Raw genomic sequence first — 12,830 nt, 5'->3', positions numbered from 1 at the left:
GAAAAATGATATCTTGAGAAAACAAGTTTCAACAAATTATAAAAATTGAAAACATACAGCTTGTTATCTAATAATGAAATTGAATTAGAAATTAATAACAGATAACAGGGGCTGTGCATGGTGGCTCACACCTGTAATCCTAGCACTTTGGGAGGCTGAGGTAGGAGGACTGCTTGAGCCCAAGAGTTCAAGACCTGGGTGACATAGCAAGACTCTGACTCTGCCTGTATTTTTTTTTTTTGGAGACGGAGTCTCGCTCTGTCGCCCAGGCTGGAGTGCAGTGGCCGGATCTTGGCTCACTGCAAGCTCTGCCTCCCGGGTTTACGCCATTCTCCTGCCTCAGTCTCCCGAGTAGCTGGGACTACAGGCGCCCACCACCTCACCCGGCTATTTTTTTTTTTTGTATTTTTTAGTAGAGACGGGGTTTCACTGTGTTAGCCAGGATGGTCTCGATCTCCTGACCTCGTGATCCGCCCGTCTCGGCCTCCCAAAGTGCTGGGATTACAGGCTTGAGCCACCGCACCTGGCCTCCTGCCTGTATTTTTTAAAAACACAAACAGGTAACAGGAAAATCTCCAAACACTTGAAAACTAAGTACACTTACAAATAACACAAGGCCAAAGATAAAATATATTAAAATGTAAAAATACATTAAACAAAAATGACCCTGCAACATATCAAAATTTGTGTGATACAAGTAAAGTAGTGCTGAGGGAGAAATTTAAGGACTAAATGCTTACATTAGAAAAGAAGTTAAGTCTCAACTCAATAATGTAAGCTTCTACCTCAAGAACTTAAAAAAAGAAATATAAAATAAACCCAAAGTAAACATAAAGAAGAAAATAAACATAAGAAAGATGAGAGTAGAAATCAATGAAATTAAAAACAGAAAAACAAAAATGTTAACAAAACAAAAACCCAGTTATTTCAAAAGATTAATAAAATTGACAAACCTGTAGCAAGATTTATAAAGAAAGCAAGGAGAGAAAACACAAATTACTAATATCAGGAATGAAACAGGCAATATCACTAAAAATCCTGCAAACACCAAAAAATAATAAGTGAACACTACAAACAATTATATACACATTAATCTGACAACTTAGATGGTATGAACTAATTCTCCAAATAACACAAACTACCACAATTCATGCAATATGAAATAGATAATTCAAAAAGCCCCATGACTATTAAGGAAATTGAATTAGTAATTTTACAACTTTCAGAAAAGAAAGCTCCAGACCAGATGGTTTCATTGGAGAATTACACCAAATATTTAAAGAAGAGTAAACACCAATTGTATACAATCTATTGTAGAAATAGGAGAGAACAGGGTACTTCTCTATTCATTTTATGAAGCTAATATTACTCTGATACCAAATCCAGAATAGGACAGTCCAAAAAAGAAAAACACAGACCAATATCCCTCTTCAATAAACATGTGGAAGTCCTTAACAAAATATTAACAAGTATAATTCAACAATAGAGAAAAAGAATTCTATAGTATGTCCAAGTGGAGTTTATTACAAAGATGCAAGGAGAATTCAGCATTTTTTTTTAACATTTCACAGATTTATTCACTTATTTTTATAAATTGTGTGAATTAATTTTTTTACATGAATAAGTTTTTTAGTGGTGATTTCTGAGATTTTGGTGCACCCATCACCAGAGCAGTGTACACTGTAACCAATGTGTAGTCTTTTATCTCTCAGCCCCGTCCCACCCTTTCCCCTGAGTCCCCAAAGTCCATTGTATCATTCTTATGCCTTTGCATCCTCATAGCTTAGCTCCCACTTATGAATGAGAACATAATGTTTGGTTTTCCATTCTTGAGTTTACTTCGCTTAGAATAATGGTCTCCAGTTCCATCCAGGTTGCTGCAAATGCCATTATTTCATTTGTATTTATGCCTGAGTAGTACAAAGTCAACATCTGAGAGTCAATCGGTGTAATCCATGATATTAACAAACTAACAAAGAAAAAATTACCTGCTCACATCAACTGATGCAGAAAAAAACATTTGACAAAATTCAACACCCATTTATTGTAAAAACAAACACTGAAAGCTCTTAGAAAACCAGGAATGGTGGAGACTTCCTCAACTTGATAAACAGCATCCACAAAACCCCTGCAGCTAACATCATACTTAATAATCAAAATTTGAATACATTCCTTCTAAGATTGGGAACAAGGCAAATAGGTCCACTCTCACCACTCTTATTCTGCATAGTGCTGGAAGTTCTAGACTGTGCAATTAGGTAAGAAAAGAAGATAAAAAGCACACAAATTGGAACAGAATAAATAAAAGTGTTTCTATTTGAAGACAACATAATTATTTACATAGAAAATCCCAAGGAATATACAAAAACATTCACAGAACTAATAAATGAGTTCAGTGACATCTCAGGATACAAGACAAACATACAAATAGTAACTACTGTATTTCTATGCACTATCAAAGAACACATGTACACCAAAATTTAAAATAAAATACCACTGGTTGGTCACAGTGGCTCATGCCTGTAGTCCCAGCACTTTGCAAGGCCAAGGCGGACAGATCACTAGGTCAGGAGATCAAGACCATCTGGCCAACGTGGTGAAACCCCGTGTCTACTGAAAATACAAAAATTAGTTGGGCATGGTGGCACGCGCCTGAAGTCCCAGCTACTCGGGAGGCTGAGGTGGGAGAATTGCTTGAACTCAGGAGGCGAAGGCTGCAATAAGCTGAGATCACACCACAGCATTCCAGCCTGGGCAACAGAGTGAGACTCCGTCTCAAAAAAACAAAACAAACAAACAAAAAAAGTTTATAATAGTTTAGAAAAAAATAAAATATGTAGGTGTAAACCCAGTAACTCACGTATAGGACACTCGCAAATTGAAAGTTACGTAATAGTGCTGAAAGAAATCAAAGATCTATATAAATAGAAAGATGTACCATGTTCCCGGATTGGAAAACTCAGTGTAGTAAAGACATCAGTTTCCTCTAAATGTATGTATAGGTTTAATCTGATTTCTATCCAAATCTCAGGATGATTTTTTATAGTATAGAGAAGATAATTCTAAAATTTATATAAAAAGGCAAAAAAATGATGATCGTTCAAACATTTTGAAAAAGTAGAATGAAATGGAAATAATCAGTGTTCCTGTTTTCAAGAATTATTATGTAGCGACACTAATCAAGACTGTGTGGCACTGATGGAAGGACAGACACATAGGTCGTGAAAAGGAAATAGACCCACACAAATATGCCCAACCAGTTTTCAACAAAGTGCAAAAGCAATTCAATGGAGGAAATACAGCCTTTTTAACAGATGATGCTGGAGTAATTAGATCATCCAAATGCAAAAACATAAACCTTGACCTAACTGTCACAGCTTAATAAAAAGGTAATTCAAAATGGATCACTGCCTTAAATGTAAACCCTGAAACTGTAAAAATTTTTGAAAACAAAAACATATAAAATATTTGGGATCTTGGACTAGGCAAAAGTTCATAGACTTGACACAAAAACATGATCAATACAAGGGAAAACTGATAAATTAGAATTCATCATAATTAAAAACTTTCCGGTAGGCGTGGTGGCTCACACCTGTAATCCCAGCACTTTGGGAATCCAAGGTGGGTGGATCACAAGGTCAGGAGTTCGAGACCAGCCTGACCAACATCGTGAAACCCTGTCTCTATTAAAAATACAAAAATTAGCTCAGCGTGGTGGTGCACGCCTGTAATCCCAACTACTTAGGAGGCTGAGGCAGGAGAATTGCTTGAACCTAGGAGGCAGAGGATGCAGTGAGCCGAGGTCGCACCACTGCACTCCAGCCTGGGTGGCAGAGTGAGACTCCATCTCAAAAAAAAAAAAAAAAAAAAAGACAAACAAAAAGCTTTCTGTGCAAAAGATCCTGTTAAAAAGTTGATAAGACAGGCAATTGGAGAAAATATTTGCAAACCACGCAGTCCTAATATTAGCATTAATATCTATACTATGTTAAGAAATCTTAAAACCCTACATTAAAAAAACAAATAATCCAATTAGAAAGCAGGCAAAAGACATGAAGAGGCATTTCATTGAAGAGGATACACACATGGCTAATAGGCAAATGAAATGATGTTCAACATCATTAGCCACCAAAGAAATGCAAATTAAAACCATAATGAGATATCACTATATACCTGTCAGAATGGCTAAAATTTAAAAATCACGATAGCAGCAATTGCTGGAGAGGATGAAGAGAAACTAGATTATTCATACTTTGCTGTTGGGAATGTAAAATGGCAGAGTTCAGAAAACATTTTGGCAGTTTCTTAAAAAACTAGACATGCGACTACTATATGACTCAGAAATTACACTGTCAGGCATTTTTTCCAGAGTAATGAAAACTTGTGTTCACACAAAGACCTATGCATTAATGTTTATAGCAATTTTATTCACAATGGCCCCAAGCTGGAAGCAATCTATCAGATGCCCTTCAACTGTACATGTTTAAACAAACTGTAGGACATTCATACCAGGAAATACTGCTCAGCAACAAAAAAGAACAAACTATTGATAGATGCAACAACCTAGATGAATCTCAGAGAATTATGCTAAGTGATTAGAGTCAATCTCAAAATTACATATGGTATGATTCCATTTGCATAACATTCTTAAAATGACAAAATTATAGAATAAGGAGCAGGTTAGTAGCTGCCAGGGGTTAAAGAGGGGATGTAGCTGAGAGGAAAGAGGATGTGGTTATAAAACAGCACAGAAAAGATCTCCACGGAAAGGCAGGACTGGTGGTTCACGCCTGTGGTCCTAGCTACTGAGGAGGCTGAGGTGAGAGGATCACTTGGGCTGCAGTGAGTCATCATTGTGCCTCTGCACGCCAGCCTGGGCAACAGAGGGAGACCCTGTCTCAGAAAAACCTTAATTTAAAAATTCTCTGTAATATATAAATAATTCACAATAAAGTGTATTATTTAACTCTTACAGTGTACACCAAGGACTATTACGCAGCCACAAAAAGGAATGAGAGCATGTCCTTTGCAGGCACATGGATGGAGTTGAAATCATTATCCTTGGCATACTATCACAGGAACAGTAAACCAAACACCATGTGTTCTCACTTGCAAGTGGGAGTTGAATGATGAGAACACATGGAGGGGAACAACACATACTGGGGTCTCTCAGAGGGGAGTGTGGTAGGGGGAGCATCAGGAAAAATAGCTAATGGATGTTGGGCTTAATACCTAGGTGATAGGATGATCTGTGCAGCAAACCACCATGGCACATGTTTACCTATGTAACAAACCTGCACATTCTGCACATGTACCCCTGAACTTAAAATAAAAGTTGAAGAAAAAAAAGAATATTATAGTGATACCTGCTTTGTGCCAGGTCATACTCCTGGGCTCAGTCCTTAACATTTTAATATTCCTCACCATCGGTTGGGGATGCAGCCTGGACTATGACTGTTACAATGAGAAGGAGCAAAATCTGAGCAATTCTGGGAAACCAAAGCACCCAGGATTTGGGGAGTGATGGAAGTGGGGGGAGTGGAAAACAGAAGTGCTGACTCTCTAGGTTCAAGTTAGCATGTCTAGAATAATAGAGATCCATCCAACAGTCTTCACGTAGTTGAGAGGTCTTTCTTAGGAAGGAGAATAAGAAGAAATTAGGTCCCCATGAGCTCATTTTTTCTTAGTTTTTTCCTCCTTTGACAACTTTCTGAAATAATGCATCCAGGGTGCCCTGAACACAATGATAAGAGTTTCCTTAAACCCATTAGCCAATTCCCTAAGCAACTTAGGATGTATGGTATAGAGGTGCTATTTTAAAGATATTTCAATGTTTCTAATATATTTGCTTATTAAAATATCAATAACTTATTTCACACAATTTCCCTTGCTTATTTTCCTGATATTTTTAAAGCCAAGGGCAGATTTTAACTAAACATTGTACTTCTGAGGTTTCCAATCATAGCATCATGCTGTTCACCTATTTCTTTCTGGGGGGCTGTTATCTCTTCTCATATAGATTAATTAGGAAGTACTCTTCTTTTAGGAATCTTGGCCATTATTAACAATCTCCCTTTTTCCTTTAATTTTTTAAATTAACTAATTAGTTGGGTTTTTTGTTTGTTTGTTTGTTTGTTTTTAAATAAAAGCAGATTCTCTCTCTGTCACCCAGTCTGGAGTGCAGTGGCATGATCTTGGTTCATTGCAACCTCCACCTCCTGAGTTCAAACTATTCTCTTGCCTCAGCCTCTTGAGTAGCTGGGATTATAGGTGTGTGCCATCACACCCGGCTAATTTTTGTATTTTTAGTATAGACAGGGTTTTGTCATGTTGGCCAGGCTGGTCTCAAACTCCTGACCTCAGGTGACCCACCAACCTTGGCCTCCCAAAGTCTTAGGATTAGAGGCGTGAGCCACCATGCCTGGCCTATTTTTTATTTTGAAATGCTCTCACTCTGTTCCCCAGGCTGGAGTGCAGTGGTGTGATCATGGCTCACTGCACCTTGACCTCTTGGACTCAAGCAATCCTCCCACCTTGACCTCCTAAGTAACTGGAACTACAGGCAAGGGCCACCACACCCAGTTAATTTTTTAAATTATTTTTTAGAGATGGGGTCCTGCTCTGTTGCCCGGCTGGTCTTGAATTCCTGGCCTCAAGCAATCCTCTTGTTTTGGCCTTCCAAAGTGCTGGGATTACAGGCATGAGCCACCACACCTGGGCACCTTCTGTTTTTATATCTTTCTTCCACATTTCTGTTAAACTATAATCTTGCTTTGCCTCCCCTTTATTTTTTATTTCAACAATGAAAGACTTTGCTGATTCCTTCTATATTCACACTAAAAAAGTATTACTATTTATTACTATTTTTACTTCTTGCCCTTGAGAATAACATGCATACAAATGTGTGTGGTGAATATATCCACATACTATATAACATATATTATATGTACATCTTACATATGCATTTTATATATACAAAGGTTACTATGTAGAACATATATAATATATATACATATTGCACTTTTCTCTTTTTCTAAATCTCCTTAGAACTAGAAGTTTCGTATTAAGTATCTCGTACAAGACAAATCTCAAAGTCATTTTTTCACTGAAATGAAGGATGCCAGAGTGATTATATAGAACTTTCATTCCCATTCTCAAGTGCTTAGAGAGAGGCCTCTTCTGAACAGCAATGAGATTCAGAAATATTTGGGATTGAGATGAGGTCTCTGCACAGTCCTGTGGCTGGTACCACAGACTCTGCTGTGTACTGAGAGTCTTGTATCTTAGTTGTCTGCCCACCCAGTACCTGTCATTAGCACTGATGTGTGTTGGGGGCAGTGCCTGTTACAGCTGAAGTGCTCTTGTCCTTCTTTTTCTAATGAGGCAGCCTCAGCATGAAATAGTCTTGCATCACCGTCTCTCAAGCTATGGGAACTCTAAGGTATTCATGAGATTTGACTTTGTTTCCACAGAGCTGACCACTGATACAGAGACCAAAATCCCACTCAAATCAAAGTAAGTGTAGAGCTTATTTTATTTTTAATTACAGAGACAGGGTTTCGCTATTGCCCAGGCTGGAGAGCAGTGGCGCAGTCACAGTTCACTGTAGCCTCAAGATCCTGGGCTCGAGTGATCCTCCCTCTCCGGCTTCCCAAGTAGCTGGCACCACAGGCACGCACCACCATACCTGGCTAATGTTTTTTATTTTTGGTACAGACAGAGCCTTGCTGTGCTGGCCAGGCTGGTCTTGAACTCCTGGGCTCAAGTGATCCTCCTGCCTCAGCCTCCCAAAGCACTGGGATTACAGGCATGAGCCACCGTACCTGGCCTAAAGAGCTTATTTTAAAATCTAGAAAGCTCCTGGAATCCAAGAGAAGCAGGGCCCCTATGACAGGAATGGGGAACCAGAAAAGTTGCATCTAAGGTGCTCTCCAGGGCGTCCTCTCTCCTTTTCTTTTTCTGTCCCTTTCTCTCTGGAACCACGAGGCCCTCATATGCATTTTCCCTTGTGCATTCTTTCTCTCTCTCCCTCTCTCCCCTCTCCCTATCTCATTCTCATTCTCTTTCTCTGTAGGCCTGTAGTTCAAAATGTCCACCAGATCACTTGAGGTCAGAAGTTCAAGACCAGCCTGGCCAACATGGTGAAACCCTGTTTCTATTAAAAATACAAAAATTGGCCAGGTGTGGTGGCATGTGCCTGTAATCCCAGCTGCTTGGGAGGCTGAGGCAGGAGAATCGCTTGAACCCGGAAGGCGGAGGTTGCAGTGAACCAAGAACTGGGAAGGCAAAAGTTGCACTGCATTCCAACCTGGGCAACAGAGTGAGAATCCGTCTTAAAAAAAATAAATAAATAAAAGTCCACCAGTCACAACATTTCATCATCGCCTTTCTGAACATTTTCCTTCATTTCTTGGAGTTTCAATTCCAAATCTCTGATACCCAAAGGAATTCAGTCCTGAGACTCTCATTTCTGGGAAACCTTATAGGTAGGCCCCTTCCCTGGGTCTCATGAATGATCCGCTGGGATCTAGGGCTTCTTATTTACCTACAACAGGGAGAGGGGGTAAGATAAGATTCTCTGAAAAAAGATGGGTTGATTATTTAAAACATACGTATAGTCTCTAAGGATATTTGTTTGTTTATCACATCCTAGTAGTACTTTTCAGTAAAGCTCAACATTTACTATGGAGGGAGAAGTTGCTTCCTCACAATTCGGTCTGACTGAGATGGCGACCCATTACTCCCCCATGCAGGAGAGTCTGTGGGAGCTGCTATGTAACTGCGAGGATTACGGTATTTCGGGAGTTAAGGTACTGGAAAGAGGAATGGGTTGATGGTTGAGAATTCGATCCTTACACCTGAGTCCTGATAAGATCCTAACCCACTGTATGACCTTGGACAAAACAAATAACTTTCTGAGCTTTTTATTTTTTTAAATTTGTTCAATGAGGAGGCTGGTGTAAGTCAGTGGTTCCCAGTTTTTTAGAGTGTGAAAACTCTTCTTAATTTCAGAAAATCATGAATACCACATTATAAAGGTGTCAATTTTGTTGCCCACTGAAAGGAAAAATGCCTATAAATATATACGGGTTCTAAGACTCTTCTAATAACTCTAGAGTCTCTGTGAAATGCTACAGGCTAGAGCCATTGATCTAGCTGACACTGAGCCCCTTCTGGCGATGATAATCTGGGGCTCAAGTCAGGGGAATTCAAAAGGAAAGCTGACATTAAATATCAGATCCAAGAACAGCACTAGAAGTTTTCAAAAGAGATGAATTAAAGCAGATTCAAGGATCTAAGAATCGGAGATGAGAGAGAACAGAAGGAAGAATGAACACTAACAACAGTGGAAGACTGTGGGGCAGCATGTCGGGAAGCAGGGTTATACAGTGCGGCTCATACCAGCGAGAGGGGCAGACGCCATCATAACTAAGAAAAGGAAGGCAGAGGGGAAGGTGATTTCGACTCTCAGGCAGGGTGGGCCACCTCTTCTTGACCTATATAAATATGTTATATAACAGCATATTAAATATAAATATAATGTAATTAATAATACATGTTATATTGGATAATATTCACATATAAAACCACCAAGACAGTATATGTGCATGGTTCATAGTAGGTTAGTTTTCCTTTCCTCTCCTTTATTACCTTAACAGTTGAAGTGTTATTTAAAGCCTTCTGTTTAAAATTCTGTAAAGATTAGTGCCATCAGAGTTGACATCAAGAAGATAGTGGCAATGACTTAGGGTAATTTCCATGATGTACATACAAGAGTTATGCCCACAGAAAAATTTATTCTTATGGTTCATCCAAGCACTGTCACTTTTGTGTTTTTCAATGCTTTGTATGCTTCATATCAAAAAAAGAGACTGATTCTCAAAGACATTCTGCCTTATAGCATTCTTCCTTAAGTTTTTAGGAGATCTTAACCTGACAGTTTACATTTCCCAGAGTTAAACACATATTCGAGAATTAGGTTGAGAATATAAGGTCAAATTTCAATCCAACATTCATCAAGCTGCACTGAGAAGCAAGACAGGAACATAAGAAAAATTCGGCCGGGCGCGGTGGCTCAAGCCTGTAATGCCAGCACTTTGGGAGGCCGAGACGGGCGGATCACGAGGTCAGGAGATCGAGACCATCCTGGCTAACACGGTGAAACCCCGTCTCTACTAAAAAATACAAAAAACTAGCCGGGCGAGGTGGCGGGCGCCTGTAGTCCCAGCTACTCGGGAGGCTGAGGCCGGAGAATGGCGTGAACCCGGGAGGCGGAGCTTGCAGTGAGCTGAGATCCGGCCACTGCACTCCAGCCTGGGCGACAGAGCGAGACTCCGTCTCAAAAAAAAAAAAAAAAAGAAAAATTCCTGAAAAAATTTACAGGTTATTAATTGTCTATTTTGCTTTTCTATAAAGGAATACCTGAGACTGGGTTATTTATAAAGAAAAGTGGCAGGACTTGCCACACTCTTTTTTTTTTTTTTTTTTTTTTTTTTTTTTTTAGATGAAGACTCACTCTTATCCCCCAATCTGGAGTACAATGGCATGATCTCTACTCACTGCAACCTCCACCTTGGGTTCAAGTGATTCTCCTGCCTCAGCCTCCTGAGTAGCTGGGATTACAGGTACGTATCACCACGCACAGCTAATTTTTTTGTATTTTAAGTAGAGACGGAGTTTCACCATGTTGGCCAGGCTGGTCTCGAACTCCTGACCTCAGGTGATCCACCCGTCTCAGCCTCCCAAAGTGCTAGGATTACAGGCGTGAGCCACCGCACCCAGCACCACACTTTTAAACAACCAGATCTTGTGTGAACTCAGAGTGAGAACTCACTCATTACCATGGGGAGAGCAGCAAGCCATTTATGAAGGATCCACCCCCATGACTCAAACACCTCCCAGCAGGGCACACCTCCAGCATTGGGGATCACATTTCAACATGAGATTTGAGGGAACAAAACTTGGAAATCATACTGTTAATTTTCAAAATATTTTTGTTATAACTATTTTGATTTCTATATTCTAGCAAACATATCCTTTGGAGAATAGAAACTCCCTCCACTCCTCCAATAAATTCAACTGCAGAAGCTTTAAGAAAAACAGAAATCTTATAAGAAAGTGTTGGTCCAAATATAAATCAAACTAAAATGTTGTAGTGTTTCTAGCAATTTATAGCGTGTAAGAAAAAATAGACCCTTCAAGTGTGCTGACAGAGAAATTATATTTCATTTTTTCACGAATCAAATATTATTATTTGATTCTTCAGTGAATAATGTTCACATGTTCATAGACTGTGAATAATATTAACACGCTCTGTTTCCAGTTTTCAGAATCAATCTACAGACAAAGTATGTTTAAGCGACAGAATGTAAATGTTTTAAATGTAAACACTGAAAATGTATTATTATTTTTTTCACTTAATAATTATACATATTTATGGGGTACACTGTGATATTTCCATACAAGTATAAAATATGCAATAATAAAATCGGGGTAATTAGCATATCTATCACCTCAAACATTAATCATTTATTTGTGTTGAGAACATTTAAAATCTACTCTTCTAGCTACTTGAAAATACATAGTAAGTCCCATGAGACGTGAGCAAGGCTGGTGCTGGGGCTTCTTCTCCTGAAGGGGCTGCAAGAGGGAAGACTAAGCCATGTCGTCCTTGATCAAAACGGTGATCAGCACCGCGAAAGCCCCAGGGGCCACTGGACCCTACAGTCAAGCTGTGTTAGTCGACAAGACCATTCACATTTCAGGACAGATAGGCATGGACCCTTCAAGTGGACAGCTTGTGTCAGGAGGGGTAGCAGAAGAAGCTAAATAAGCTCTTAAAAACATGGGTGAAATTCTGAAAGCTGCAGGCTGTGACTTCACTAATGTGGTGAAAACAACCGTTCTTCTGGCTGACATAAATGACTTCAATACTATCAATGAAATCTACAAACAGTATTTCAAGAGTAATTTTCCTGCTAGAGCTGCTTACCAAGTTGCTGCTTTGCCCAAAGGTAGCCGTATTGAAATTGAAGCAGTAGCTCTCCAAGGACCGCCGACAACAGCATCACTATAAGTGGGCCAGTGCTTTGTAGTCTGGAATTGTTAACATTTTAATTTTTACAAGTGATGTAACATCTTAATTAACCTTTTAATTTTCACAATTGATGACAGTGTGAGCTTGATGAAAATATCTGAAGTTATTATGGAAATACCATATAATAGGGAGAGTTGAACATGAATTGAAGATTAGAGAAGGAATCCAGTTACTGTTTTAAATTACACCTGTATTACTGAATATAGGAAAGAGATATCCATTACATAGTTACTCAATAAATAAAAGAGAAATAACAGGTAGGAAAGAAGAATAATTATTCCTGAGAAATAATCAAGAACATATCTAATTCAAACTAATGATGTGAACGATTTAGTTTTCAGGTCAGGTATGTGATTCTGCTTTTACTTGAGTAAAATTTAAGTATCTAAATTTGAGGTCAAGAAGAAGAAAGTGGACCAAAATTTAATATAGATAATATTTTTCTAATGGAAATAAAATAGACAAGGAGATTTCAAAAAAAAAAAAAAAGAAAATACATAGCACATTGTTGTTGATTATAGTCCCACTATAGTGGTACAGAACACTAGAACTTATTCCTTCTAGCTGTACTTTTGCATCCATTAACTAACCTCGAGCTATTCTCCACTCGTTCTACCCTTTCCAGCCTCCAGTAACCACTAATCTACTCTATACTTCCATGAGACGAACTTTTTTAGCTTCCGTATATGAGTGAGGACATGTATTTATCTTCCTGTTCCTGGCTTGTTTCACG

General features: G+C 38.9%; 1 pseudogene across 1 annotated transcript; it reads left to right on the top strand.

Annotated features, from left to right (window-relative positions):
• The first annotated feature begins 11,617 nt into the window (after positions 1-11,617).
• On the top strand, positions 11,618-12,590 carry LOC112634856 (annotated as a pseudogene). The gene has a single exon (XR_003121836.1). The product of XR_003121836.1 is annotated as a 2-iminobutanoate/2-iminopropanoate deaminase pseudogene (transcript).
• The last annotated feature ends 240 nt before the right edge of the window (positions 12,591-12,830 follow it).

The sequence above is a fragment of the Theropithecus gelada genome, chromosome 11 (genome assembly GCF_003255815.1).
Source record: "Theropithecus gelada isolate Dixy chromosome 11, Tgel_1.0, whole genome shotgun sequence".
Lineage (NCBI taxonomy): Eukaryota > Metazoa > Chordata > Mammalia > Primates > Cercopithecidae > Theropithecus > Theropithecus gelada.
Note: the sequence above shows the minus strand (reverse complement) of the source record. Positions and strands in the feature narration are given on the sequence as shown.